Raw genomic sequence first — 25587 nt, 5'->3', positions numbered from 1 at the left:
GTACCAAAGCTCCCAGACCGGGTGGGAGAGTGCTGAAGTTCCTGCAGAACTGATTGACCAAACTGAAGGTCCTCAGCAGCCAAAGTATCGAACTTGTAGAACTTAGCAAACGTGTTCGATCCCGACCAAGTAGCGGCTTGGCAGAGCTGTAAAGCCGAGACACTCCGGGCAGCCGCCCAGGAAGAACCCACAGGCCTAGTAGAGTGGGCCTGTACTTTCGGAACTGGCAATCCTGCCGATGAATAAGCCTGCTGGATAGTAAGTCTGATCCATCGAGCGATAGACTTCTTTGAAGCAGGACACCCAATTTTCTTGGGATCATAGAGAACAAACAGCAAGTCAGATTTTCTGTGACGGGCCATCCTCTTCACCTAGATCCTCAAAGCCCTCACCACATCCAGGGATTTAGAGGTAGCAGAGATGTCAGTAAACACCGGAACCACAATAGGTTGGTTGATATGAAACGCAGACACTACCTTAGGAAGAAATTGCTGACGACTTCTGAGTTCAGCTCTATCCTCATGAAAAATAAATAGGGGCTGTTGTGAGACAATGCCCCGTGTTCGGACACCAAGTTCGGAGTTCGGACCAATGCCCCGAGTTCGGACACTTGTGGAAGCCAAGGCCAACAGTGTAACAGTCTTCCACGTAAGAAACTTAAGGTACACCTCCTGTAAAGGTTCAAACCAGTCCGATTGCAGAAAACGCAACACCAAGTTAAGATCCAAAGGTGCCGTGGGAGGCTCAAAGGGCGGTTGAATGTGCAGAACACCCTTCAAGAATGTCTGAACCTCAGGAAGGGAAGCCAATTGTTTCTAGAAGAAAATGGACAAGGCCGAAATCTGGACTTTCCAGGAGCCCAAACGTAGGCCTACAGCCACACCTGACTGTAGAAAAAGTCCCAGTTGAAATTCCATTGTAGGAAATTTCCTGTATTCACACCACGGGACAAACTTTTTCCAAATACGGTGGTAATGTCTAGACGTTACCCCTTTCCTAGCCTGGATCAGGGTTGGAATAACCTTGTTCGGAATGCCTTTCCGGGCTAAATTCTGACGCTCAACTTCCATGCAATCAAACGTAGCCGCGGTAAGTCTTGATAGACGAACGGCTCCTGCTGCAGAAGATCCTTTCGCAGAGGTAGAGGCCATTGGTCATCCAGGAGCACCCCCAGGAGATCTGCGTACCAGGCCCTTCTCAGCCAATCTGGAGCAATGAGAATTGCCTGAACCTTTTCCCTTTTTATTCTTTTGAGAATTCTTGGGATCAGCGGAAGAGGTGGGAACACGTAAACCATCTGGTAAAGCCATGGAGTCACCAGAGCATCTACCGCCACCGCTTATGGGTCCCTAGACCTGGAACAATAGAGCTCTAGCTTTTTGTTGAGACGAGAGGCCATCATGTCTATCTGTGGAATCCCTCACCGACATGTCAATGACTCGAACACCTGTGGGTGAAGGCCCCACTCTCCTGGGTGGAGGTCGTGTCTGCTGAGGAAGTCCGCTTCCCAGTTGTCTACTCCCGGAATGAAGATTGCCGACAGCACCACCGCGTGTCTTTCTGCCCAGAGGAGAATTCTTGTTACCTCTGACATCGCAGCTCTGCTCTTCGTTCCTCACTGTTGGTTTATGTACGTTACAGCTGTCACGTTGTCCGTCTGAACCTGAATGGTTTGATCTTGAAGAAGATGTGATGCCTGAGGAAGGGCATTGTATATGGCCCTTAGTTCCAGAATGTTGATCAGAAGCATGTCTCCCTGACTTGACCATCTTCCCTGGAACTGCTCCCCTTGGGTGACTGCTCCCCAACCTCTGAGGCTTGTGTCTGTGGTCCGCAGAATCCAATTTTGAATCCCGAACTGGCGGCCTTCGGTCAGGTGAGACGTCTGAAGCCACCACAGAACGGAGATCCTGGTGCATGTGTAGATGCGATCCGGACCACTTGTCCAAGAGATCCAGCTGAAAGGGCCTTGCATGGAATCTTCCATACTGTAGCGCCTCGTAGGCGGCAACCATCTTCCCCAGGAGACGGATGCATAGATGCACCGATATCCGGGATGGCTTCAGGACATCCCGCACCATTGACTGGTTTACCAACGCCTTTTCCAATAGAAGGAACACTCTCTGTGCCTCTGTATCCAGTATCATCCCCAGGAACGGAAGCCTCTGTGTTGGTTCCAGGTGAGATTTCGGTAGGTTCAGAATCCACCCATGATGCTGGAGTAATCGAGTTGAGATGGCAATGTTTTCCAACAACCATTTCCCTGGAAGGTGCCTTTAACAGCAGGTCGTCCAGGTACGGAATTATGTTCACTCCCTCTTTGCGGAGGAGAAACATCATCTCTGCCATCATCTTGAACTCTCGCGGAGCTGTGGAAAGGCCAAACGGTAGTGCCTGGAACTGGTAGTGACAGCCCTGTAGTGCAAACTGTAGATAAGCTTGATGATGTGGCCCAATCGGAATGTGAAGGTTCGCATCCTTGATGTCCAGAGACACCAGGAATTCCCCCTCCTTCAGACCTGAGATCACCGCTCTCAGAGACTCCATCTAGAACTTGATCACCCTTAAATATGGGTTTAGGAATTTGAGGTTGTGAATGGGCATCACCGAACTGTCCAGTTTCGGAACCACAAACAGGTTGGAGTAAAAACCCTTGTTTTGTTGCTGAAGGGGAACTGAAACAATGACCTGAGTCTGTACCAGTTTTTGAATTGCTGCCTGTAAGGTCAATCTTGCTTCTGGAGAAGCTGGTAAGCCGGATTTGAAGAATCTGGGAGGTGGGAGTTCCTGAAACTCCAGTCTGTATCCCTGTGCGATAAGATCTTTGACCAAGGGATCCAGGCAAGAAGTTGCCCAAACGCGACTGAAATAACGTAACCGGGCTCCCACCTGCCTGTCTTCCAGGCAGTGCGGTCCACCGTCATGCTGACGGTTTTGAGGAAACAGCCCCTGAGGTCTGCTCCTGAGAACCTGCAGCTGCGGGTTTTCTGGGTTTACCTCTATTACCCCTCAAGGTTGTAGAGGGACCTCTGGATTTGCCTTTAAGCTTTGCTGTCCGAAAGGACTGCAGAGTAGGAGCAGAGTAGGTTTTCCTAACTGGTGTTGTTGCAGAAGGAAGATAAGTATACTTACCTGCCATAGCCTTGGATATCCACTTATCCAGTTCATCTCCAAATAGAGCTTCGCCCGTGAGTGGTAGGCCTTCCACGCCCTTCCTGGACTCCGCATCCGCAGTCCATTGTCGCAGCCACAGGCCCCTACGTGCCGACACCGCCATGGCAGAGGTGCGTGCGTTGAGTAAGCCAACTTCCTTTAAGGCTTCCACCATAAAGTTAGCAGAATCTTGAATATGCTGCAGGAGTAAAATAATATCGTCCCTGGTTAAGGAAGCTAAACCATCAATCAGATTACCTGACCATTTATCAATGGCCCGAGTGATCCATGCACAAGCAATAGTGGGTCTCTGGGCCACCCCAGCCGACGTATATAAAGATTTGAAAGTGGTCTCAATCTTGCTATCAGCTGTGTCCTTTAAGGAGGCTGCCCCGGGAACCGGTAAGACTATCCTACGCGATAACCTGTATATGGATGCGTCCACAATAGGCGGGTTCTCCCATTTCTTCCTATCCTCCGAAGGAAAAGGAAAGGAAGAAATCAACCGTTTAGGGATCTGAAATTTTTGGTCAGGGTTTACCCACGCACCCTCAAAAAGGGTGTTTAATTCTTTTGAAGCGGGGAAAGTAGCTGGGGATTTATTTTTAGTATTAAAATAAGATTCCTCTTCCACCTCCTCTGACTTGTCAGGAATGTGCAGGACCGTTCTGATAGCCTCAATGAGGGCCTGTATTCCCTGTGACAGGACAGCATCCCCCTCACCCACGTCCACTTCACCCTCCTCTGGATCCGACGTATCAGGGTCAGTATCACACTGCATGATTTGGACCAGAGTACGCTTTTGCTAGCAAATGGCAAGGGCTTGGGGTGGAGGTATGGAAGCCGAGTCCCTATTCATCAGGTCATCCATAGACTGCCGTAAGAACTGTCTCTTTCTCATTATGATACAGTTTTGTAGAAATAGAAGAAATCATACCTTTAATGGAAGTCAACCAAGGGGGTTCAGCCCCACTGGACTGGGAGTGAGCACTTTCCTGAATACAGGGTAGTGAGTCCCCAGGGGATGATAGACATTCTGATGTACAAGACACACAGTCCCTGGACATGATTTGGATAGGGACACCCACACACACACAGACACTGAGTGAAAGCACAGTATATGTAGGCAGGGTCCTCAGAGAGACACAGAAGCCAGAGCCAGCCACACAGTGCACCTATAGCGACAGTAAAACTAAGCTGGGTCGCAAGAATAGAGCACCTGAGTAGTGCTTACAGTCCCAACACTGCTCCCCCCTTCCCCCCTGCACTAAGACCCCCTGGTACCGCTGAGGAGACTGGAGTCCTTGTGGAGGAGCTGCGCTTCTCTGTGAGTGCTGCCTGATCGAGCTGCAGAGGGAAATGGCGCTGGAGAGCTGTGAAGTCTGCTCTTAGTGAAGCCCCGCCCCCTGTAATGGCACGGCTTCCCACATTTTTATACTGGCCCTGAGGTAAAAATTATGCCTAACTAGGAGACTGAACCCCTGTTAGGATGTGCGCCAGTGTGGGTATACTAGGAGGCCCAGAGTGCCCCTCACAGCGTGCCCCGCCGCAGCTTGTGTGAGCCTTCCTGGAGCGCAGCCTGTATCACAGCTGCGCTCCTACCCTAATGCCGCCAATTCCGCCGGTGACCCGCTAACCGGGATGCCGGTGCCGTACTCACCACTCTTCTGTCTTCAGGCTCTATTAGTGGGTGACGGCGTGCTGCGGGAGGTTACGCTGCACCATGGTGTGGCTTGCGAATGACTCCCTCAGGAGCTCAGTGTCCTGTCAGCAGAGAAACGGGACCATTAACTCTGAGGAAGTTGGTCCGTTCTCTCCCCTAAGTCCCACGAAGCAGTCAGCCTAAACAGCCCTGACTGAAAACAACAAACTTTGAAAATAAATGTAGAAAATTCTTCAGTAGCTCTCCAAAGCGTGACCGGCTCCTCCGAGCACATTTTCTAAACTGAGTCTAGAAGGAGGGGCATAGAGGGAGGAGCCAGCCCATACGATTGATTTCTTAAAGTGCCCATGGCTCCTAGTGGACCCGTCTATACCCCATGGTACTAATGTGGACCCCAGTGTCCTCTAGGACGTAAAAGAGAAAATATACTGTATGTGAAGTTGTTTTGGTAAGGTATTGCCTGTTAAGTAGGATTACAGCTTCTTACGCAAACATAAGATATGAAGTTATGTGTGTGATTACAACATACTGAATTATATACAGCAGTCATTCAGCATAAATGCATGTCTGGAAAACTCCAGAAAGAACCCCTAGTGGAAAGACTGCACATAATGTCAACAGATGATACAATTTAAAGCAGCTGTTTTTGTTCCTGTTGTACTGTATAATTTGTGACTATCATATACTGTAAATAAGGATGTACCGAGGCTAGCGACAGGGGTTAACAGTGGATCCAACCATTCATCATCAGGGACACCTACCAAATGTCCCCATACTCATTCTATGGAAATATTCACATCATTAAACCCCCCACCGGTAGAGTGAGACTCCGCACCTCTGTTCTGGGTTCAGTCAACAACCTGGTGCTACTTCTAGTGACTCTCTGACTCTTCTCTGGCCTCGAGTTCCTCTCTTATCTAATGAGCAAGAACTATATCAAACCACCAAGCTTTTGGCACAGTACAGCTCCAAGTACTAGTACCTCTGCCACTGGTTCAGAGTCATCCAAATACCTAACTCAGACATCCCTGACACTGTCTCTCTCTCCCTTTCTCTATTCCCCTGATGCTGTCTCTCTCTCCCTCTCTCTACCTGACACAGGGGGTCATTCCGAGTTGATCGTAGCTGTGCTAAAGTAGTCCGCCCTGCATGTCAGTGCCGCCCCCCCTGCAGAAATGCAAAAGCATGGCACAGCGGCGATGCTTATGCATTTGAGGAGTAACTCCCGGCCAGCGCAGCTCCTGCGGCTGGCCGGGAGAACCTCTTCGCTGCCCAGGTCGCAGCAGCTGCGTGTGACGTCACGTGGCTGCCGCGGCCTGCCCCCCCCCAACGGTCCGGCCACACCTGCGTTGGCCGGACCAGCCCCCTCCCGCCCAGCGACCGCCTCTGCCTGTCAATCAGGCAGAGGCGATCGCTAGGGAGCAACGGCCTTCGGCTGTCCAGCATGCGCCGGCGCATGCGCAGATCCGACCTGATCGCTGCGCTGCAATAAACTGCAGCGAGCAATTGGGTCGGAATGACCCCCACAGTCTCTACCTGACACTTCCTCTCTCTCCCTCCCCCTGACACCGTCTCTCTCTCCCTGATACTTACTCACTTTCTCTCCCTGACTCACTCTGTCCCTGACACCCTCCTTCTCTATCCCTCTCTCCCTCTTTCTCTCCCTGACACTCTCTTACTTTATCTTTCTCCCCATCTTTCTCTCTCCCTCCCATACTCTCTCTCACTCCACTCCCTCTTTCTTCTCCCCCTTCTCTCTCTCCGACACTTTCCTTCTCCCTGATGATCTTTATCTCATTCTCTCCCTGACTTTCTCAATCTCTTCCTGACACCCCCCTCTCTCTCTCTTGTTTTCTCTCTCCCTCTGTCTCTCATTTTCTTTGCCTGACACTCTCTTACTCTCTTCTTGCTCCCTTCTTTCTCCCTCCCCCTCTAGCTCCACTCCCTCTTTTGCTCCCACCCTTCTCTTTCCTACTCCCCAACACCCTCTCTGTCCTTGATGCCCTCTCTCTCTCTCTCTTTCCCCTCTCAACCCTTACTCTCTCGTTCTCTCATTCCCTCTTTTTCCATGAAACCCTCTCTCTCTCCCCCTGAAACCCTTTTGTCTCTCACTCTCCTCACTCTCTCTCTTCTGCTCCCCTAAGGGGCATTTTAATGACAATGATGGGGGAGCCCATTCAAGATATTGCTATGGGGTCCACAAAGTTCTAGTTATGCCCCTGTCTTGCACTACTCCCAGCAGAGCATGATGGGTTATCTGTGGAACCGTCCACCTTGCACAGACCTCCTAAAAGTCCCCCTTCAATACAGCCAGCATGGCCAGTGTTAGACAATGAGCCAATGCTGGCTTTTATGCAGCCGAACAGCCAGCCCCAAGACACCGGGTGGAAGGAGGGGGTCACACCTGAGACGGCCCAACGAAAAGTGAGCCAGCTTCCCGCTGGCCTAATCCGCTCCTGGATAAGTGATATACCGTGGAGCAGTGTTAGATTTCTCCAGTGGTGCCCCTGATTAGTGTAAATACCGCTTCCCTATACACCAGTAAGGGGAGAGCAAATCAGAGAACGTAAAAATTTTTGCTTCTCAATTTCATCTTGCTATCAGGTGATGGTGTAGTTCATTGCTCCTTCTCCATTGCTCCACCTCCTTGTGTCCAGCGTCGGCCCTGTGACATAAGCAGACACTGGAGCGCAAGGCACTGCCGGTGCTGTGTAAAGAAGACCCCCGATATATCAGTCTTTGCACTGCTTCCCAAGTCGTGGAAGGTTTCTTGGCCGATGTTGCAGGACAGGTAGATTTTCAGGAATGGCTACAAAATATTACTGTATATCGCATTAATATAATGCGATATATAGCATACCTCCCAACATTCTGTTATCGCGACTGCACACGGCATCCATTCACCTGCACTGCACCACTGCTCTGTGATAGAGCAGCTGTGGTGTCCCTCAACCTCTTGACCACCTGCGGGTGGGAAAATACCCGAAAAGCAGGACTGTCCTTCTGAAATTGGGACGATTAAGAGGCATGTATAATGATTTTTTCTGGTAGCCAATTCTTGTTCTGCATCATGGGTCTTCAACCTGCGGCATTCCGGCTGCTGTGGAACTACACATCCCAGCATGCCCTGCCTTCGTTTTAGCATGTCTTAATAGCAAAGCTGTGGCAGAGCATGCTGGGATGTGTAGTTCCACAGCAGCTCGAGGGCCACAGGTTAAAGACACATGTTCTACATAAACAGAGCCCTTAGTAAGGATTTTTTTTAAGCATGCCCTATTATGCACCAATGCAATTTTGTTATCTATTTTGGATATATCTGTGAACAGAAACAATCAGGAGGCATATTAAACATACTTACTGATATCTTATTTATCCACTCTGAGAGATACCAAAGTGGAGAACCAGGTGGAAGGTGAGGAGGGTATGGTGCCTTGAATTGCATCATCACGGCCCCCTTCCTCATAGCCAGATTAAGAGTGGGGCACAGGGCATACTGCACACTGACATCACTAGCTGTCCCTCTTGTGCAACAGCAGAACTAGATATCCAGAATGCGAACAGAACAATAGGGAGTGCAGGCAGACATTCAGGTTTCTTGAGCTACCAATGGAGCTTCCCAACCAGGGAAGAGATAGGAGGGGGGTAGAAAGCTGTAAGTAACCCAGGGATCCCAGGTTCTCCTCCTCCCCGCCTGGGTGTCTGAGTCCTGTGTAACCTGTTATCTAATGAGAGATTTCAGGTGCAGAGAGAGACAGAGAATCCTCTTGAGTCCTATCCCAGTGTGTAAGGAGTACAGAGGCTGCTGCTATTCTTGCATGTCACAAGATGAATAATAGATTTCATTTTTCGATGGGTATTTTACGGTTGTTTAAATTGTCTTTATTGCACTACAAGAAAACTATAAAATTGTTGTCTTTCAATTAGGTGGAGGTATAAACAGTACCCAGGCATTATTAAACTATTACTTTAAATCTAATATACACTACCTGTCTTAAGGCCTTGGGACCCCCCAAGGCTTTATCGGCCCCGCCCTTCCTCCGTTGCAAAATGCCGAGATGAGTACCTCTGAGTGAAAGCCCTAGTGAAGTGGGTGGGATCCAGGAGAGCTCACCAACATTTGGGTGTCTCCTGTCACAAGTCAGATTGAATTTTCAGATTTGTTTATTCTAGCTTGCAGCACCCAAATGTCTTAAAAAGCCTGCTGCGGTCTTATTACAGATTGGTGTCTTTGAAGCAATATGTATTTTGACTTATTACTGGGATTAAAGGTTATCATGTGGCCTTTTTGAAGGCTGAGCATGCCCTTAAAATGTATTCGGTGGCCCACAACTCCTCAGGAAGATACCATCTTATTTAACGCTCATGCTGGGAAAATGTGTAAATTCATTAACGTGAGCAAACGTTTCCCCAGCTCATGTGGATATGAGCGATAAGTAGTCTGATGAGCACTTGTATTTATATTTTGTGATATATTATTAGAGACTCTGATATGTCTATATTTCATTCCCTTATTACTATCTTTTATTTCTATGGGCCCGTAAAATGTATGCCCTTATCTGTCCTCTGTAATCAATATTTGGAGCTAAATGTAATAGCTTCCGAATTGCCGAAGTTGCAGAACTTTGTGTGAGTATCCTGTTTAAAACTGCAATCATTTACAAGGAAAAACCTGGTTGGTTTTGCCTTGTAAATGATTGCTGCGTTAAAAAAAAATGGGCAGACTCGCACAGAGTATGGTACCCCCGGCAACTCAGAGACTATTACATTTAGCCCTTGGTCATTGTTTTCTGGATAGGCCATTGATAAGGCGATGCATAATTTAGAGCATCATGTTGCTGGTTATTGCGGCCAGCAAACTATAGATAGCAATAGTAGTAGGTGGAGCCAGTGATGTACCTGACATGTTTGGCACCCGGACGGTTCCTTCATTTAGCACCCCCCCCTCTCCCAGCAAGCCCCAGTGGCACTGAGTACTCAGCTCATCCTATTGTATCCTTCTGGCTCTGTGTTCTGCATGTATTGTACATACAGCACAGGGCTGTTACTGTAATAACTGCTCCTTTCTCCATCACTGTCACAAACCTCCCGGAGGGGGAAATGCACTAAGCCTTGAAAAGTGATACATTTCACGGTGATAAAGTACCAGCCAATCAGCTCCTGTCATTTTTCAAACCCAGCGTGTGACATAGCAGTAAGGAGCTGATTGGCTGGTATTTTATCACCGTAAAATGTATCACTTTTCAAGGTTGAGTACATCTCCTCCATAAAACCCACTAGTCGTGCTTGGTACAAGCTAAGTATAATAGCTCAACAGGAGGCCGTGTACTACTTGAAATCAAAACACTTTAGCGTGGATTTAAGTGCATCTACTTTCTAAGTCCTAAAACGTGTAATACAGTTGTGTTTCATTTATTATTGCAGTTATCTATGGTTGACCCAAAAATTCTACTACAACTACATTTGTCCTTGGACTGGCAAAGGACAGACTTAGGGATTGCAGCCTTTATTGACCCATACATCAGCAATCAGAAAGACAATTTGCATCTCGTACAACATCCCACCAAACGCCATTATTGAGTATTTTTTCTCTTTTATAATGCACAGGTGTAGGGTTTGCCTTACATGAACATACACTAAGGCTGACGTAGAGGTGGATGCTGTTCAGATCTGTACGTCCTTGGTTGATGTATTGAGAACTGTGCGTCGGAGACGTGCCTCCATATAGCTGTGACGTGGGTCGCAGTGCTCTGTTAGCCGCAGCCTGATTGACAGGCTGCAGGTGTTTTGGGGTGACGCCTGGGTGCGTTGCAGAAAATGGACATCATGGCCCCGTTTCTGAGTGTGCTGAAGCCATTGTCTGCGTCTCCTGACGCAGATTCACTGGCCTTGGCAGCTTAGATGTGGAGGAAATTGTGAGTAACCTGAAGGTTACTCAGAGGACTAAGACTGTGACCGATGGTGGCGATGTTGATCCGATGCTGAATCTTTGCGTGCAGCCAGCGGATTTAAGAAGCCGACTGTAGGCGTATTGTTCACAAAACGCCTCCTGCCGCATTTAAATATTTTTGCACAGCTGCTGCGTACAAAGATGTAGTGGCATCACCTCTGAATCATCCCCACTGTGGGGAACCCCATTCTGCAATCCGTGGACCAGGCCAGTTCCATTATTTTCATACAGCTGCAATAGTCTGAAGTATATGATAACAACAGTAGGATGACAAGTCATGTGAGTTTAGTTTCCACTCCCTTAATACTATTACAGTATTGTACTAAGGCTAAAACGTAATCCATGACACATGAATTTCACCATGAATTTCACCACAGCGTCTGTTAGCAGCTCTAACAGTAGATCCCTAGATAAATATCACAAGTGAATCATCCTTTATCCAGTCTGACCTGTGCAGGTTCTGTGATTACTCCTAGGCCTATTTTAAAATCAAAATCATATGGCGCTAGCCATTTGGCCTGTAGGCTGCCAATCTGCTGTTATTTGCTGGAGAATGATATTTAGATCCCATGCCAGCAGCCTCTAATTGCCTGGGGCCACTCGTGCACAAAAAGTAAGCCAGGTCCGAACCCAGCTGTGTCAGGACTGGCTTTTACCAGAGTCACTGTCCTGGCAAGACAATTGGAGAAATAGGCAGATCATAATCATTTTACCATAATATGCGGCTATGAGAAACTATTGCAACTGCCGACAATGATGATTAATAATACAAACTGCCGCCACTGTGCAAATGGGATGGTATGGGGATCCCGGGCGCTTGGGATGCCGGTGGTCAGAATACCGTCAGGGGCATCCCGACCCTCCGGATCATGATACCTAGTAGTACGCTACTCCTAATCCCCAACCCCCTAACCCTAACCTTCCCTGCCCGCAGCCTAACCCTCCCCAGTGGTGACTAAACCTGGAGACGCTGGTGCCATAACGTCCACTTGGAACTCTGTGTCGCATAATGTGAACTAAAGCACTAAGTACTATGGGATATACAATGAACTAGGGCACTCCGATGAGGAATAAAATAACTGCTGTGGTCATACAGTAGGTATCTATTTCATACCCAGAGAGGAGATGCAGCATGTAACTTTGGGAGGTGGGGCCGGCCTGGGATGTCATCAGGATTCATCCCCAAGACCAGGGTATGGCCACGATTCGTGGATCTGCATGTAGGGGGTGGGGCTAAATAACATCAATCATGCAGTTTAGCCCCGCCCTCTTAAGACCGTTGCTGCATTTTCAAGACTTTTCTCCTCATCCTGCCCCGCTTCACTAGGAAGCAGGCTGGGTGCGGGTGGGATGCGGGAGAGCCACATACCCTTCCAAAGCTGCAGGGGACTACCATAAAAATCATTAGTCTCCCGCAGCTTCTAGGGGGGTAGGCAAGTATTGCCTATTTAGAAGCATTGGGGGCCCTTCAAAATGTTGCTATGGGGCCCACAAAGTTCTGGTTATGCCCCTGTGCTCAAACATGGATATCCTTAAAACCTGAATTGTTACGGTGCCTTGAAAATGTGTTTGGGAGCCACTGTATTTACCCAATGTATCAAATGTAGTATCAAATTGGAGGAATAAGAGCTATGAAAAAAAGCAAAAACACATGAAAGACTCCACAATAGAACAAATGCATGATATTTTTGTTGCTGGTTTTTAAAACTATTTCTGCATCAGTGTTAACTGGTATTCCACAGGGAATAACATCGGGGGTGTGGAGTTGGATCTTGATCCGAGGCATCAACAGGCTAGCTAAAGCTTTGACTGTTCCCAGGATGCACCGCACCACCTCCTCTATAACCCCACCTCCAGGCACTGGAGTTCAGTTTGTAAGTTGGTGCCTGCAGTGCAGGTCACTAACAGGTGGGACTGCGCTAGGCAGCCCTGAAAAGAGCTTTTAAGAAGACTTCAAGGGCCGCAGCACTTTCTATGTCTTTATGACATGCTGTGCTGCGGCTCCATCACCTCCCTCAGCGGCGCTGCATACTCCCGCGGCCGGGTTCCCGGGTACTTGCAGCAGAGACGCACCGGTTTTCAGGCACACCACCGCTGCCGCTTTCCAGGATCGCGTGGCTACACTGGCTACACTAAAGGGAGGAGGTAAATCGCGATCCAGTCGCGGTCCGCGTGGACACTGTGCCGCACAGGGACCCCACTATATCCACCAGGGCAAGGAGCACAGGTCGGATTTACTAAAATCCATTTATAAAAGGCTCCACAGTACCCAGTGGTGAAGTCCAGCAGAGGAGATAAGGCGCTGACCTGTAGCCCCTTCCCCAGCTCCGGGCGCCATCTACTGCTGGTGTTCCCGCCCTGGAGCTGCAGTTCTCTCTCCCTCACTCCCTGACTGAGATTTTGGTGCCATTACATAGCTGGGCTGATCTACGGGACTGCAGGGTACTGTCTCCTCTGTAAAGCCTCCTGCCTCATCAGCGCTGTGCATTTACAGACACTTAAGTATTCTACATGTAATTTTAGACAGTGTTAGTAAAGAACAAGTGTACTGCTGTCTGAATATTTAGTACAAGTATTCTGTGATATACATCCAGTGTTTACTGTGCATTGTTATATCTGTATACATACATATCTATATGTAATTTACTAGTCCAGTGCAGTTTTATTGTTTATCTGTAATACTTCCTGCATTGTACCTGTGACTGTGTGTGCCTGTAGTTGCTGTGTGGATTCCATTCTTGTGTATGACACATTTTGCTATCACTATATTCTGTACCCTGAGGGGCTAGGTGCATCAGGGTCTCATATAATATATAGTGTTACAGAGGGTACACTGTTTTGTATTTCTCACTGTGTTTTTCAGTCACCCCACACCGCTTAAATCCTCTGTTTGTGCTCTGTGTTTACTTCCACATAACACAGGGGATTATATGCTAGTATTGTTTGTCTGGCTATATTGTACTGTTACGCCCTAAGGCTACATCCCATATAATGTCTGCTACACAGGGCGGGACATTTGCAGACGCTCATTCATCATGCAGTGCTGTCGCCATGGATTTACCAGTGAGGGAAGTGTTAGCTGCTGGTTCTGGCGCTGGGTGTCATACATCTCCCAGTCCGCCTGCGGCACCTGTGGCCAATCAGGACCCACCTTGGGCTGTGTTTTCAAATATGCTTACTACGCTTGTAACACGTTTTACGCCCCCTGTGGGACCACCTGTTGAGGAATCTACAACCCAGGTTGATGTTCCTGACCTAGTGGAGGCTATCAAGCTGATTCTCCAAATTGATGATGACATTGAGCCCCCTGCTACGTCTACGAAACCTGATAAGTTCAAACGTCAGAAGGTTGCTAAAGTAGTTTTACCACATTCTGACCTTTTAATTTACATACATCAGGAATCCTGGTCATCTCCATGAAAGAAGTTTTCCCTGTCTAAAAAGATGCTAGCTCGTTATCCTATCCCTGCGGAGTTGAGTAAAAAGTGGGAAACTCCACCCCCGGTAGACTCTCATGTCGCCCGTCTTGTGGTGTCATCTACTCTGCCTGTTACCACGGTCACCTCACTGAAGGAACTGACGGATAAGCGTGTGGAGGGATTCCTGAAGTCTATTTACACTCTTACCGGTGCTGTACATAGACCCACTATAGCTGCCTCTTGGGCGGAAAAGGGAATTGAAGTATGGGTTCAGGCTATTGAGGATGAGCTGCCTCATGATATTTCAGACACTGCCAGACAATATCTGTTGTATATTACCACAGCCTCTCACTATATTCAGGAGGCGGCCTCTGATGCAGGGGTCATGGCGCCCAAGGCGTCTACTACGTCTATCTTGGCTCGCCAGATTCTGTGGTTGAGGTCCTGGAAAGTGGACCTGGACTCCAAAAAGACCTTGGAGATGCTTCCTTTTAAGGGAGACATACTATTTGGGGAGGATCTGAACAAGATTGTGACTGACTTGGCGACAGCCAAGACTACTTTTCTCCCAAGTACTAACCCTTCTGCTCCGAAGGCTAAGAGTACAACTTTTCGTTCCTTTCGACCTCCAGGTAAAGCAAAAGGTCAGGCGTACCCGAGACAGGCTCGTACTTCCAAAACCACTAAGCCCAAATCTAAACAATCCTGGGCCGCCCGTCAGCCTGCTTCCAAACAAGACAAGCCTGCTGCATGATGGGGCGGGCCTCCCCCTGGGGGACCCCAGGGTGGTAGGCCGACTTCTGCAGTTCGCCCAGGCCTGGTTAAAGACCACTTCAGATGCCTGGGTACGGGAAGTTGTCTCTCACGGGTACGCAATCTCTTTCAAGAGATGTCCCCCACTTCAGATGCCTGGGTACGGGAAGTTGTCTCTCACGGGTACGCAATCTCTTTCAAGAGACGTCCCCCTCGCCAGTTCTGTCCCTTCGGATCCGTTGAAAGCACAAGCTCTACACCTGGTTGTACAATCCCTCCTGGAAACAGGAGTGGTAGTGCCGGTACCTCTGTCACAGAGAGGCAGGGGCTACTATTCAACCCTGTTTCTAGTTCCGAAACCAAATGGGTCTTTCTGGCCTATCCTCAACCTCAAATTATTGAATAAGTTTGTGAGAGTGTCCAAATTCTGTATGGAAACCTTGCGCTCTATTGTGCTGGCCATGGAACCCGAGGACTATATGGTATCCCTGGATATACAGGATTCTTACCTGCACATACCTATTGCCATTTCGCATCAGCAATATCTGCGGTTTGCTATTGGCAACCTTCATTTTCAATTCCAGGCTCTGCCATTTTGACTGGCCACGGCACCTCGGATTTTCTCCAAGGTCATGGCCGTGATGACGGCTTTCCTCCGTCATAAGGAAAACAGGATCATGCAGTATCTGGACGACTTGCTGATTCTGGCGAACTCCCAAGATGTCCTCCTCAGTCAACTGGAGATGTCGGTCCAATTCCTACAAGCCCACTGGTGGCTCATCAACTGGAAGAAGTCCTCGCTGGTCCCTGCTCGGAGCGTGGTGCACCTGGGGGCACTGCTGGACACACACAGCCAAAGACTGTTTCTGTCTCCGGAGAAGGTCCTGTCGATACACTCAGCGATGCAAGTACTAGTCCTCATGGTGTCGGCTTTCGACATGGTAGAGTACGTTCAATTTCATTCCCGCCCTCTGCAGAGGTTAATCCTTGCCAGGTGGGACGGATTGCCACATCGAACCAGGTCTCAAATTATTTCCTTAAATCCGGCGGTACGTCGGTCACTGAGCTGGTGGCTACAAGACCAACAGTTAAGCAGGGGCCGTCCCTTCTGGCTCTCCAACTGGGTCCTACTGACTACGGATGCCAGTCTGCAGGGTTGGGGTGCGGTGTTGGAGCAACACTCACTCCAGGGTCGATGGACCAAGGAGGAATCTCTCCTCCTGATAAACATTCTGGTACTGCGGGCAGTGTTTAATGCATTGACACTTGCCCTGCCTCTGATACAGAACAGGCCTGTTCAAGTACAATCAGACCACGCCACCACGGTGGTGTACACAAATCATCCACTCGAAGCCGCATGGCAATGATGGAAGTGTCAAAAATCCTTCAATGGGCGGAACTCCATCTGCCAGCAATATCGGCAGTGTTCATTCCGGAAGTCCTCAACTGGGAAGCGGACTTCCTCAGTCGTCAGGATGTACACGCCGGAGAGTGGAGTCTTCATCCAGAAGTCTTTCAACTCCTGGTGGGGCCTACCAGATCTAGACCTGATGGCTTCTCGACACAATCACAAGGTTCCGGTCTTTAGAGCAAGGACAAGGGATCCTCAAGCGGCGTTCATGGATGTACTGGCATTTCCATGGAACTTTCGGCTGCCATACATGTTCCCTTTTGGTGTCACTCCTGCCCAGTGTAATATGGAAGTTCAAGCAAGAAGGAGGAATACTACTACTAGTCGCTCCAGCGTGACTCAGACGGCATTGGTTCTCAGACCTGCATGGTCTCTCGATAGAACGTCCTCTTCTACTTCCTCAACGCCCAGACCTCCTCGTTCAGGGCCCTTGTGTCTACTCGGACCTGGCCAGACCGGCTTTGACGGCGTGGCTCTTGAAGCATCACTCTTGAGAGCAAAAGGATTCTCTGAGGCGGTCATTCAAACTATGTTGAAAGCCCGTAAACCAGCTTCGACTCAGATTTATTACAGGGTCTGGAATTCTAACTTCACCTGCTGTGCTGCTAAGAATTATGATGCATATACTTTCAGAACTTCAAGGCTTTTGGCTTTCTTACAACAAGGCCTAGACTTGGGCCTTCATCTGGCCTCCCTCAAGGTCCATATATCTGCCTTGTCGGTGTGGTCTCAGAGAAAAATTGCGTCTCTTCCTGACGTTCACACTTTCACTCAGGGTGTTTTACGGATTCAGCCTCCCTATGTCCCTCCTGTGGCTCCATGGGATCTGTCTGTTATTCTGAATACCCTACAAGAGTCTCCATTTGAACCTCTTGAGTCTGTGGACCTTAAATGCCTTACGCTTAAGGTCGTTTTTCTGTTGGCTATTGCCTCTGCTAGAAGGGTGTCGGACTTAGGCGCTTTGTCCTGTCGTCCACCCTTTCTGCTTTTTCACCGTGACCGGGCAGTTCTTCGAACTCGTCCAGGTTATTTGGTGGTATCATGTTTTCACCTTAACCAGGAGATTGTGGTTCCGGCCTTCATCTCTTCTGGTTTGTCCTCCAAAGAGCGATCTTTGGGTGTGGTACGGGCTCTCCGTATTTTTGTGAAAAGGACTGCCTGTATCAGGAGGTCAGATTCACTTTTTGTACTTTTTGGTTTTCACAAACGTGGCTGGCCTGCGAATAAGCAAACCGTGGCCAGATGGATTAGAATGGTGATTGCACAAGCTTATGCGCAGGCTGGTCTCCCAGCTCCTGCTGCTATCAAGGCCCATTCTACTCGGTCAGTTGGACCTTCTTGGGCGGCCCGCCGTGGCCCGTCCGCAGAACAATTGTGCAAGGTGGCTACGTGGTCCTCAGTGAACACGTTCATTAGGTTCTATGCCTTTGATACTTCCGCCTCCCAGGATGCTTCCTTTGGACACCGGGTTCTTGTGCCCGCTACAGTGCGTCCCCACCTATGAGGAACTGCTTTAGGACATGTTATTCCCTGTGGAATACCAGTGTACCCCGCTGCATAAAAAGGAGATTTATGGTAGACTTACCATTGTTAAATCTCTTTCTGCGATGTACACTGGATTCCACAGGGCGCACACCCTGACGCACTTAGCTTCTTTGGGTTTGTATGGCATTATCCGCTAGTCCCTTCTCCTGTTGTGAGAATGTGGTTCTATGTGACTAAGGGGCCCTATACACTAGCCGATCCGCCGCAGAGCTGCCCGACGGCGGATACGGCCGACGAGCGACCCGGCGGCGGGGGGGGCAGTGACGGGGGGAGTGAAGTTTCTTCACTCCCCCCGTCACGCGGCTGCATTGAAGTGCAGGCAAATATGGACGAGATCGTCCATATTGGCCTGCATGCACAGCCGACGGGAGACCAGCGATGAACGAGCGCGGGGACGCGCATCGTTCATCGCTGGAGCCTCCACACTGAAAGATATGAACGAGTTCTCGTTCATTTATGAACGAGATCGTTCATATCTTTCCAAAAATCGGCCAGTGTGTAGGGCCTATCACATCTACCGTTTCTCTTACCTGCTACTGCATTGGACTGGTTAACGAAACTGAGCTCCAGTGCCTGGAGGCGGGGCTATAGAGGAGGCGGTGTGGGGCATCCTAGGAACAGTCAAAGCTTTAGCCTGTTGGTGCCTCAGATCAAGATCCAACTCTACACCCCCGATGTTATTCCCTGGGGAATCCAGTGTATCTCGCAGAAAGAGATTTAACAATGGTAAGTCTACCATAAATCTCCTTTTGTACTTACACTTGTGGGAAAAGGGAACAAGTTACCTAAAGAGGTGAGTGCACTGTCTAATGGTGTGTACACACGGTGAGATTTTTTCTTACGATTTTGACTATATAGTCAAAATCGTAAGAAAAGTTAGTGCAGATCGCAAGGTGAAAGTCCCACGCGGTCGGCATCGCAAGCCTAGATAGACTGTGCAGGCAAGTCAATTTTGACTATCTCGTAGAAAAGATAGTCAAAATTGACACTTAGCCAAAATCGCACATTGGCCCTCATTCCGAGTTGTTTGCTCGGTAAATTTCATCGCATCGCAGCGATTTTCAGCTTAGTGCGCATGCGCAATGTCCGCACTGCGACTGCGCCAAGTAAATGTGCTATGAAGTTAGTATTTTTACTCACGGCTTTTTCTTCGCTCAGGCGATCGTAGTGTGATTGACAGGAAATGGGTGTTTCTGGGCGGAAACTGGCCGTTTTATGGGCGTGTGGGGAAAAACGCTACCGTTTCTGGGAAAAACGCGGGAGTGGCTGGAGAAACGGAGGAGTGTCTAGGCGAACGCTGGGTGTGTTTGTGACGTCAAACCAGGAACGACAAGCACTGAACTGATCGCACAGGCAGAGTAAGTCTGAAGCTACTCTGAAACTGCTAAGAAGTTTGTAATCGCAATATTGCGAATCTTTCGTTCGCAATTTTAAGAAGCTAAGATTCACTCCCAGTAGGCGGCGGCTTAGCGTGAGCAACTCTGCTAAAATCGCCTTGCGAGCGAACAACTCGGAATGACCTCCATAGTCAGTATCGCAAGCACAGTCATTATGTGCTTGCAATACCGACCTAGTCCCTATCGCATAGTGAGAATCGGGGTTAGCCCGAATCTCACCATGTGTACACACCTTAAGTTTCCAAGATCGGATTGATTTAGTACAATTGTAAGTAGATATATTTTATGATTTTACAGATACAAACCTTATTGAATTTGATCTACTGTGTATTTCTTAGATTCTTTCTCCTGGCCTCTATCTTTTTATTTTGATACCTATTCATTTGTGTGGCATTGATCATTGGGGGTGGGATGTACTAAAGGGAAAATGCGGTAAAACCCCCGTTTTCAGGGGTTTTATTGCATTTTCATATGTACGAAGACCCGGCCGGCAAGGGTTTCGCCATCTTTTGATGGTGATACCCTATAGAAGCCTATGGGCTTTTTTTGCACCCGCCGCTGCCGAACGCCGCACCCGCCAACCCCTCCTCACCTGCGTCCAGGTGCCGCTCCTCGATCCCCAGCACCTTCTGCCCCGCTGCACAGCCATTTCTGCTTCCGGCTGCAGGGGTGAGGAGGATGACTCCTAGCAAACATCACCTCCCGGGTCTGGGAGGTGACGGACCCCACAGAAACCCCCTGCAATCCTTCTCACAGGTATCGCGGGGGTCTCTGTCACCGCATTGCGATATTAATTGCATATGTTAGTAAGTACATATGCTATTAGGGGATCAGTACTAAATCCCGCTGGACGGGATCCCGGCGGTCGAAATACCGACGCTGGAATCCCGACCACACAATCCCGCTGGAATCCCGACCACACAATCCCGACAGGGGTGGCGAGCGTAACGCGGCCCCTTACGGGCTCGCTTCGCTCGCCACGCTGCGGGCACGGTGCCTTGCTACGCTCGGCACACTATTATATTCTCCCTCTATGGGTGTCGTGGACACCCACGGAGGGAGAATGTCGGGATTGTGCTGGTCGGGATTCCGGCGTCGGTATTTCTACCGCCGGGATCCCGTCCAGTGGGATCTTGACCGCCTCCCGCTATTAGCATCGCGGCGGAGGGCGGCAATGTATTTTAATTAAAGAATGACTTTGACTATTGATTGTCCCAATTTTGACAGGACTTTTTGGCAGAACTTGGACTCAGTGGGTGTAATTTGGGTACATTGAGCAGTGATCATTTTACCAAAGTTTTGTCTTTAACAGTGTTAGGCTCCATGATAAAGAGGTATTAAAGAAGGTACTATTAAAACCCTGTAGATGTGAGTCACGCATGTGAGTCCATTGTATCTGTTTTCTGATAGAAACCTTGCGTGATACTCTATATTTGTATACTTTCCATTATTCTTTAATTGAAAATGAGAAAACTTTAGGCCACACCCTTAGTCAATTATGCATCCCTACTTATTAAATGCCCTGCAACACTTAGGCCACACAGCTGCTTTGGATAAAAGGATTGTTATGTGAGACATAGGGGTATATTCAATTAGGGTTGGATCCAGGGTTGGAGCGGCGCGGCTGTGACACATCCTGCTGCAGCGCTGTGCGGTAGCGCTTCTCTCCCCTGTATGCCCGCGGCTCCCCCCCCCCCCCCCCCCCACCCTTCTCCTCCTCTGGGTCCCACATCTCATTCCAACATTTTTTTATGTTGGACTGAGATGGTCGAAAAGGGGGCCAAAGCACGTGGATCAGCAGCTATTCCGCTGATCCACGTGCTTTTCGACAAGTTGAATACCTCAACTTGTCGAAAATATTGAATGGGTTGGAACCCCTTTCCGACCTAAGAAAAGTCGAAAACTGACGTCTTTTCGACAGACAGCAGCTTTCGACGTCAATTGAATATACCCCATAATGTAGAAAATAGGTTATTAAATTACTTTTGATAATTTCCCCTTAGGGTTCTGTACTGAAGAGTGGATAAAACAGATCAGCTGATCAATAAATAATTTCAATTAACACAATTAAAATGGATTAGGTTGTCCCTAACAATCCAGTCAATATTTAATTCTATTAATTTATTCATGTTATATTTTTGGAGGACCAGTAATTCTGAGAATCAAGAAATGTGATTTCACATTACAGAGGCACAACAAAAAAGTTATGACGGAATAAAGTAGTTTGCGCAGAATTATCTGCATAAATATTGTGTACCACTGTCTTGTGATGTTTACATTGTTAAACAACTGATATGGGGTTATTAAATTAGGTCCATTTTTTTTCCACCTAGGCGAATAAAAATTTACTTTTCGCTATTTTTAGCGCAAATGGGGATTTGGCCTATTCAATAGCAGGGCCGCTAAAAATTTAGCAGGTGTGAAAAACATGTGGATTGGCAAATCCACATGTTTTCTCACCTGCATTGGCGAAAACGGACTGATTTTGAGTCATTTTTCGCAAAAAAAAAAAAAGGTGAGAAGGCTTTGATGAAAATGTCCCCCCAAAAAATGTCGAAAACCGGCATCAACTGAATAGGAAGGAGGGCAAATTCAATAGCTCCGAGATTACCGGAGCTAATTGAATACCCCCTAAGCATTTGTTTAACAAAATGTTACAAAACACTCCAACAGAAGTACATATTGTACAAGAAAGTTTGTGGCAAAATAATGCATTAATTAATTATAGCTGTATACTTGTTCTTTTGAATTCCTTTTAAATACATTTCCAACAGCATTAAAACTATTTAACAGTCTTTGCACACATTTTTTATGCATGTCAAACACATGTAAACTGTCTGACACTATAAACCATTAGCTGTTTTACTTGTGTTGCATTCTTTAGCCAAAGGCAGTTCTTCTACCACTTAACTGGCATGGTCAGATCACATGCGACCGTGCCGCCTCACTGTGTCCCGCAGTTTTGACAAGGAGATCCGTTCTACACAATATAATATTTCAATATTTAAAAAATACTTGTTAAACTATATTAAATAAAAACTTTTTTATTAACTATTTTGAGGTTAAATAAAAATGTCAGTTAAGTGGTTAAAGGAGGTTTCCATTTCATATATGTGGTTTTGCAGAAAGCTTAACATTTAACATTTTATATATATATATATATATATATATATATACTGTATATTCACTATAGAAAGTTGCACTCACAGCAAGTTTACAGCAAGTCCACAGCTACTAGGGTGCTTGTATCCACAGACTTTTACCACTCTAGGCGGGGTTCCAATAATAATATATACTTAGAGGAAAGCACTCACCAGTCTTGCGCAAAGTGAAAAAAGATTTTTTAATCCAACCTCACATCATAGGGTCAGAGTCAACGTTTCGGTCCTTAGCAGACCTTTTTCAAGATCAATACTTCAGGCTGCCATCTCCCCTTCTGTTGCCTGCCAGTGTGGAACTATAAATACCAGAAATAGTCACACCCTCTGATCAATCAACCAATCCAATCCAACTGCTTACTATGATAGACAGAATGATTCAACCCGGCAGATTAGCCAATCACATACAAAAATTTATCATTGATAGAAGACTTAAACAGATATCAACCTACATGGTCACTGATTCTATATCCTAATCCATGTGTGTACCTGCTCTGGTGGAATGCACGCCAGGCCGCTGGAGCGCATCTCATTACAGATGGCAGTCTGAAGTATTGGTCTTGGTATATATAATATATATGTATGTATATATATATATATATATATATATATATATATACACTGCTCAAAAAAATAAAGGGAACACTAAAATAACACATCCTAGATCTGAATGAATGAAATATTCTTATTAAATACTTTGTTCTTTACATAGTTGAATGTGCTGACAACAAAATAACACAAAAATTAACAATGGAAATCAACTTTATTAACCCATGGAGGTCTGGATTTGGAGTCACCCTCAAAATTAAAGTGGAAAACACACTACAGGCTGATCCAACTTTGATGTAATGTCCTTAAAACAAGTCAAAATGAGGCTCAGTAGTGTGTGTGGCCTCATTCAGATCTAGGATGTGTTATTTTAGTGTTCCCTTTATTTTTTTGAGCAGTGTATATGTGTGTGTATATATGTTGGAAGGTGCTGCACAGACTTTCCTACAAAATACACTATTGCACTTTTAAAAAAAATATAGGTATTTTAACCGAGTGTACCAAACTACTCTATATGTTCAGGCGGACATAGTAAAGTCTGACCATGAAGTCAATTTTTAAAGGAACATTACCCCTTTTTTATGCAATGAGTTTAATTATCTAAAGGTTGATCATAATACTCTGTATGCAGAATTACACAGTGTATAGGTGCTCCAATACAAAAAAATATATTTCTGTTACCCCTGATGAAGTCAAACTGACGAAACGCGTTGGATTTATCAGTCATTAGTCAGTATTCCAGTTAAGAAAATTACTCCCTTCGCCAAGCGCACACCTTGCTAAGGTGAGGGAGTTTTTACATCTACTTACTGGATGCTTCTGTTGTCAGAGTTATCAAAATCCATGTATAACCTGTTGTAAAATTTTCACGCCAAAGACTTTTATGAATTCTTTTTTGCATTAAATATTTTAATTCTAATTGGCCTTGGGCCATTTGTTTGGGTGATTTTCTGGTGAGGGGTTATCCACTGCAGGAACCCGAGAAATCCAATTATCCATAGTACAAGATACACCTACTTGGAAGGACTTCCGCTATATCTGTACATCCAACAGAGCGCGCTCAGGATTTGTGTTTTCTATCATATATATATATATATATATATACAGGTTCATTATCCCATATCCAAAATGCTTAGGACCAGAATTATTTTGGACATCAGATTTTTCCGTACTTTGGAATACTTGCATACCATAATGAGAAATCATGGCGATGGGACCCAAGTCTAAGCACAGAATACATTTATGTTTCATATGCACCTTATACACACAGCCTGAAGGTCATACAATATTTGTAATAACTTTGTGTATTAAACAAAGTTTGTGTACATTGACCCATCAGTATATATATATATATATATATATATATATATATATATATATACACACATGATATCTGGATCGGCACTCACCCTGTACAGTTTACAACATGCAACGGTGCCCTCTGGGAATAGTAAATAACTTTAAAAGGATCCTACAAACAGCGGCAGTCAGAGACGGTATACAGTGCCGTAACTAGGCATTTTAGCTCTGTGTGCAAGAAATGACAGTGGCGCCCCCCCCCCCCCCCCCCATGGAAGATAGGGGCAGTGCGCTTCACGGGGAAGGGGCGTGGCCACAAAATAATAGCAATTCATACTACGGTGCACAGTAGTCTACATTATTCAAATTACGCTGCACAGTAGCGCCACTACACCAGGTAGAGCCCCTTTTATACATTACAGCAGACAGCGTCCCCCTTTTTACACATTACAGCAGACAGTCCCCCTTTTTACACATTGCGGCAGCCAGTCCCCCTTTTTACACATTGCGGCAGCCAGGCCCCCTTTTTACACATTGCGGCAGCCAGTCCCCCTTTTTACACATTGCGGCAGCCAGGCCCCCTCTTTACACATTGCGGCAGCCAGTCCCCCTTTTTACACATGCGGCAGCCAGTCCCCCTTTTTACACATTGCGGCAGCCAGGCCCCCTCTTTACACATTGCGGCAGCCAGTCCCCCTTTTTACACATTGCGCAGCCAGGCCCCCTTTTTACACATTGTGGCAGCCAGTCCCCCTTTTTACACATTGCGGCAGCCAGGCCCCCTCTTTACACATTGCGGCAGCCAGTCCCCCTTTTTACACATTGCGGCAGCCAGGCCCCCTTTTTACACATTGCGGCAGCCAGTCCCCCTTTTTACACATTGCGGCAGACGGTGTCCCCCTGAGAGAGAGAGAGAGAGAGACATATACCTACCATCTCCCTGCTGGCAGTCAGGCTCCTCGTGCAGCTCCCTCGGTGCAGGCAGTGAGGTGAGAAGGAGGGAGGGGGAGCAGGGAGCCGCAGCAGCGCTATGTCATTGGTAGTAAGCGCCGCTGCAGCATCCCCCTCTCCTTCCGTATTGGCTGCCCGGCGCTGCTGTGGATGCTGGGATGGAGGAACCGCATCCCAGCATCCACAGCAGCGCCGGGCAGCCAAAACAGAAGGAGAGGGGGATGCTGCAGCGGCGCTTACTACCAATGAAATAGCGCTGCTGCGGCTCCCTGCTCCCCCTCCCTCCTCCTCCTCCGCTGTCCGGCGCTGGTCTCTTCTCCCGCCACAGCGCGGCGCACACAG

At 47.5% G+C, this 25587-nt stretch overlaps 1 protein-coding gene across 1 annotated transcript in view; it reads left to right on the top strand.

Annotated features, from left to right (window-relative positions):
* LOC134944693 (plasma membrane ascorbate-dependent reductase CYBRD1) overlaps window positions 1–25587 on the top strand; it is a 46326-nt gene that overhangs the window by 5923 nt on the left and 14816 nt on the right. The gene's annotated exons all lie outside the window — the stretch shown is intronic.

Source organism: Pseudophryne corroboree, chromosome 7 (assembly GCF_028390025.1).
Source record: "Pseudophryne corroboree isolate aPseCor3 chromosome 7, aPseCor3.hap2, whole genome shotgun sequence".
NCBI lineage: Eukaryota > Metazoa > Chordata > Amphibia > Anura > Myobatrachidae > Pseudophryne > Pseudophryne corroboree.
The sequence above is the reverse complement of the archived record's forward strand: the minus strand, read 5'-3'. Positions and strand labels throughout refer to the sequence as shown.